This window comes from Rhincodon typus, chromosome 14 (genome assembly GCF_021869965.1).
Source record: "Rhincodon typus isolate 14 chromosome 14, sRhiTyp1.1, whole genome shotgun sequence".
Taxonomy (NCBI): domain Eukaryota; kingdom Metazoa; phylum Chordata; class Chondrichthyes; order Orectolobiformes; family Rhincodontidae; genus Rhincodon; species Rhincodon typus.
The window spans coordinates 5,979,393-5,985,277 of NC_063345.1; positions in this window are offsets into that span (position 1 = coordinate 5,979,393).

Here is a 5,885-nt window from a genome sequence, read left to right on the forward strand (position 1 = left end):
AGGGGCTTTGCACTCAATCTAGACACTGACTATTGGACTAAGGGATTGCTGCACTGTCAGAGTGACATTTCTTGAGATGAGACATTAAACCAAAGTCTTGTGGTAGAGCCATCCAGTCCACTCATGCTAAGGGAAAGCAACAGAAAGCAAAACAAAAGTAATTTAAATGAAAGCAAAATGCTGCAGATGTTGAAAATCTGAAACAAAACCGGAAAGAGCAGAAGAACAAGGAGCAGGAGGAGACCAATCCGTCCCCTCGAGCCTGCTCCACCATTCAATGGGATCGTGGCTGATCTCATCTCAGCCTCAACTTCACTTTCCTGCCCATTACTAATTAAAACTCTGTCTGTCTCATCCTTAAATTTATTTGATGTTGCAGCACTCACCATACTCCCAGGTAGCGAATTCCACAGATTCGTGACCCTTTGAGAGAAGTTGTTCTTCCTGATCTCAGTTTTAAACCTTAACACCCCTTAGTCTAAAATGACGACCTCTTGTTCTAGATTGCCCCGCATGAGGAAACATCCTATGTCTCCTTTGTCAATCCTATACCTCAACTAGATCTCCTCACATTCTTCTAAACTCTAGCGAGCGCAGGTCGAAATTGCTCAATCTGTTCCAATGAGTTGAACCTATCATCTCTGAATTTATTCTAGTGAACCTCAAAAGGACTGGAGAAACTCAGGAGGTCTAGCAATACCTGTGGAGGTTCTTCTGAAGAAGAGTCATATGGGCTGAAAACAATAACAAAAGTAATTTGAACATCATAGAGATAGGAAGTAAAGGGGAAGTCATTGAGATTATACATCATGGGATCAGGGAATTGATAAGTTCAACAGCCGTCAAATCATCCTCCTTTAAGATAAAGATGGGGTGATTCTCATTGAAGTGAGCAGTAGCTGGAAAGGAGGTGGAGGACTATTGCGAACTCCACATGATGGATACCGTTGCTACTGGAGAAGATCACAGCGCCATGTCTGACTTCCCTGTCATGGAGGAGCTGGACAGAAAACCCAACAGCTCAGCAAGGCCACTGACCTTCTCCCAGTCAGAAAACACTGGGAAACAATAGCATTGCATCTGAAATCAGTGAGTGTGAGTCCTGCTGCAGCATTTCCATGGACTGCTGTGTCTCCAAGGGAAGGAAAGATTTGTTCCTCAAGTCACATGCAATACAAGTACATTTTCTGCTTCAGAACTCTACAGCATTGAGGTCTCAGTATTGAATTCAACAACTTCAGAAACTGACTGCTTTATGTCCATTCTTAATTTTTTTTTTTACATTCTTTCAACTAGCCCCTCATTTCCCCAACAGCCCTGTAGATTTAGAATTAGAATTAGAATTAGATTTTATTGTCATGTATACTCAAGTACAGGGATACAGGAGTACAGTGCAAAGTGTACAAACTTTTTTTTTAGTTATTTGTGAGATATGGACATCGCTGGCTGGCCAGCGTTTATTGCCCATTCCAGTTGCCCTTGAGAAGGTGGTGGTAAGTTGCCACATGCTGTAGGTTGACTAACAATGCCGTTAGGGAGGGAATCTCAGGATTTTGATCCAGCAACAGTGAAGGAAGAGTGATATATTTCCAAGTCAGGATGGTGGGTGGCTTGGAGGGGAACTTGAAAGTGGTGGTTTTCCCGTGTATCTGCTGCCCTTGTCCTTCCAGCTGGAAGTGGTCATGGGTTTGGAAGGTGTTGTCTGAGGACCTTTGATGAATTTCTGCAGTGCATCTTGCAGATACACACTGCTGCTACTGAGTGTCGGTGGTGGAGGGAGTGGATGCTTATGGATGCAGTGCCAATTAAGCAGGCTACTTTGTCGTGGATGGTGTCAAGCTTCTCTGGTGATAGCTCTTCCTGGTGCCATCTTAAGTACAAAGGTACCAAGGTACAAAATCTTAGGCAAAAGGTAGGAAAATAAAGAAATATAGTTAAAAGTTCAACAGTCTTTCTTAAGAGTTTAGTCATGCTGGTCTCGCACTCCCTATAAGGGCGTAATCTCCTCCGCTCTCTGGGAGACCTTGGGCTGTCTGCTCTCCCTATTGCCACGGAAACAGGGAGACCTCCCTCACTGCTGTGTTGGGCTCACTCTTCCCACACTGGGCTCAATCTCTGACCATCAAAGTCCTGATCCAGGCTCCCAGCCACTGTTAGGCTCCCGGCCCTTTCGAAGCTGCAATCTCATGGATGCTTTTGCCTTCAAGACTGAGCTGTCTCCAGAAAGAAAGGAAAAACAAGTGAAGAAGAAGAAAAGAAAGTAAAGAAAAAGAAAAGCAGATGGAGTGGACAAGCCTACTCTGCTGCTTACATCTGCTATTATTGTAATTATATAATGTTTGTTTCTTTGCACTTCATAGTAGGGATCAATTCTTCTGCTTTCACATTTTAATTTATGTCCGTTTTACATCTGTCTTTTTCTCTTCTCTACCACTAATAATTCCTTTGTTATTTGCACTAGGCATCTACACCATTTGCCCCCTTGCTCCTCCTCCTCTACCTTTCTCAAAAACATAAGAAAGGACGGTTTTCCAACACCTTTCACCTCTGTAGCGGGGTCATTCCGGACACAAAACATTAACTCTGTTTCTTTCTCCACAGATACTGGTAGACCTGCTGATTCTCTCCAGTCTTCTCTTTGCTTGTGCAGACATGTCAGCATGCTTGTCCTTTAGAGCCGGTGGCGACTCAATTGGCTGGGTCACATGAGCTGCACGGATGGTGGGTGCAACCAAAATGCAGCTACACCCTCAATGACAAGCTTGCAATTGGTACGAGACTAGCTTTGTCCAGGTCTGTGATACAAAGACATCGGTAAGCAAGATCTCAAAGATGGCCAATGCATGGGAAGTCTTCCCTTCAGACTGCAGTGCCTTGAGGCAAGTCATCAGTAAGAGTGTGAAAAAAAGCAGAAGTCAATAAGAAATGACCAACTGGCAGAAAAGAGAGTCCACTTGATGGAAAGAAATTCATCATTTAACCTTGGGTCATTGCTGTTCTTCTGTGACAGCAGTGAAAGGCACTGCTGTTTACAAATCAGACTCTACAGGCACACCAGATGATGCCCAGCCCAGCAGTGAGAGCCACATTAGGTGCAGTCCATTACTTCCTGACATGGCGGAGTGCCAGCCACAGGTGACAGCCTTTAAAGAGCCCTCTTGCTTCTGAGCATTCAAATAAACTGACCGTCTGTTGTCTGGAGAAGCCAAGCACAAACTCATTACACAAAAGATCTTGGAAATATGAGTTAAGTCTCTATTTACATAGCTAATGACTTTAACACCTGTATCAGGCATCCTGGATGACAAAAGGGCGTCATGACCAATATGGCGTGTGGCACACTTTCAGTATAATCTGAGTGTGCACACACACACACACATATACACACACACACGCACACCTACACGCACACCTACACACACCTACACACACACACACCCCTACACACACACAGTCTCACACACACACCTACACACACACACACCTACACACACCTACATACACACACACCTACACACGCACCCCTACACACACACACACCCCTACACACACACACACACACACACTCTCACACACACACCTACACACACACACACCTACACACACCTACACACACACACAGTCACAGTCACACATACACACACACCTATACACACACACGCACACCTACACACACACACACACACACACACGCACACACACACACACACACACCTACACACACAAACACCTACACACACACACAAACACCTACACACAACACATACACACACCAACACACACACATACACACACATACACACACCTACATACACCTACACACACATACACACACCTACACACATGGCATAATATTCTGCAGAATGTGATTTTTGCCTGAAAGAATGACCTAAGTCAATTAAATAATAAGCTCATAAAAAGCTAGTTGCTAAACTTAACAATTAAAATGGATGTCCCTCTCTTGTTTATTTCAAGTAATTGAAACTGGAATTTAAGGCATTTGATAACACAGTGTGGAGCTGGAGGAACACAGCTGGCCAGGCAGCATCAGAGGAGCAGGAAAGCTGACGTTTCGGGTCGGGACCTTTCTTCAGAAATGCTGATGCTGTCTGGCCTGCTGTGTTCCTCCAGCTCCACACTGTGTTATCTCTGACTCCAGCATTGGCAGTTCTTACTATCTTTAAGGCATTTGAGGTGATTTGCAAAAGCTGTTTTGCTTCAGAGGCCAGAACCTTTTCCACTCTCCAGATGTGAGGTATTTGAAAGCCTTTCCAGGATTTAAACACAGAGCAGTGGGTTAATATTTCAGTGCTGAATTCATTGAGGTGTGATTAATCACATGAGGTTTTAAACTAATACCCCATCAGATGGGTGAGGAAGACCCAGAAATGGCAGAATGCTGCCACTGGAGTAAAACAGTTTCACCCACATTCTGTCTCCCATGGCTCATTGAAGGAATGCCACAGTGTACAAAGTAACTTCTTTGCCTGAATAACACTTCGCAGCATTGCGTGTGAACTGATGGGAAATGCACAAAATTGAATTGTATTTTGTAATTTTTGACAGAGATATATTTCCCTGAGGCATTGTTGATTTCATCCTGCATGGTTCTGTCCCACAGGATCTCATGACCACATAGCTGTAGATACCACAATTGACAATCATGCTTACATTCACTTTCACACTGTTTAATCTGAATCTATTCAAGGAGAGACATATGGTCCTCTACAACCTGTCTGAAGACCCCATGTCTGCAGTTGTACACCCTCGGGGTGAAATTACAGTTTTAGAAGGAAATAAGAAATGATTTCAAGTAGAATTCATTTTTTTTGGTGAAACGTTTATTGGCAGCAAAAACAAGGTTGATTCTCTGTTACTTAAAGTAGCCAGGGGCGATATAGATGCCATCTGCCGCAGAGTGCTTGCTGCTCATGTTAAAGCTCAGGGTAAATCATCTAATGGGTACTTTAGTTTTAAACTTTATTCTTGAGACAGAGGTCTCATTGACAAGGCTGGTATTTATTGCCTTCACCTAGTTGCCCTTAAACTGAGTAGATTGCGAGGCCATTTCAGAGGGCAGTGATGGATTAATCACCTTGAGGTGAAATAGGAGTCACATGGAGGCCAGACCGAGTAAGGAAGCCATATTTTCCCACCTAAAGAGCATTAGCTAACCAGATTGCTGTGTACAATGATCACCAATGGTTTTGTGATCCAGATATATTGAATGGATTTAAGTTTCACTTGCTGTCGTGATGGAATTTGAGCCTGTGACCCCAACGTACTAGCCCGGGCCTCTGAATTCCCGTTCTAGTGACATGCAAGCATAGGAGATAGGAGTAGGATTAGGCCAATCCAGCCCGGTGAGCCACCTCCATCTTTTTGGAAAATCATGGAGGATCTATTTGTATTTTTGAATTCCACATTCCCACGTACCTTTGATAACATTTGATTCCCTGATATCCTTGCTTAACAAGAAACTTTTTACCTCAATGTTAAAAATATTCAATCACTGTCTCCACGGCCTTCTGAGAGAGCAAATTCTAATGCCTCCAAATGCTTGAGGGAAAAACATAATGTCTTTCCCTCTGTCCTTAAAGGGTGTCACTTAATTTTTAAACCGTGCCCCAAGGTCCGGGCTGACCCCCAAAAGGAAACCCCCTTTCCACATTCGATTTGTCAAGACCCTTCAATATTTGATATGGCACCATCACGAGTGCTATTAGGGTGTAAATACAGGATTTGAGCCAGTGATGATGAGGAGCTGGAAGGTTTTCTCTGTGATGACCTTTTGTATGGTTATACTTCAACTTTAAAAGCAAAGACTGACACATTGTTTTATGATCCACAGATTCTAAACCAAGGAGATAGTAAGAACTGCCGAT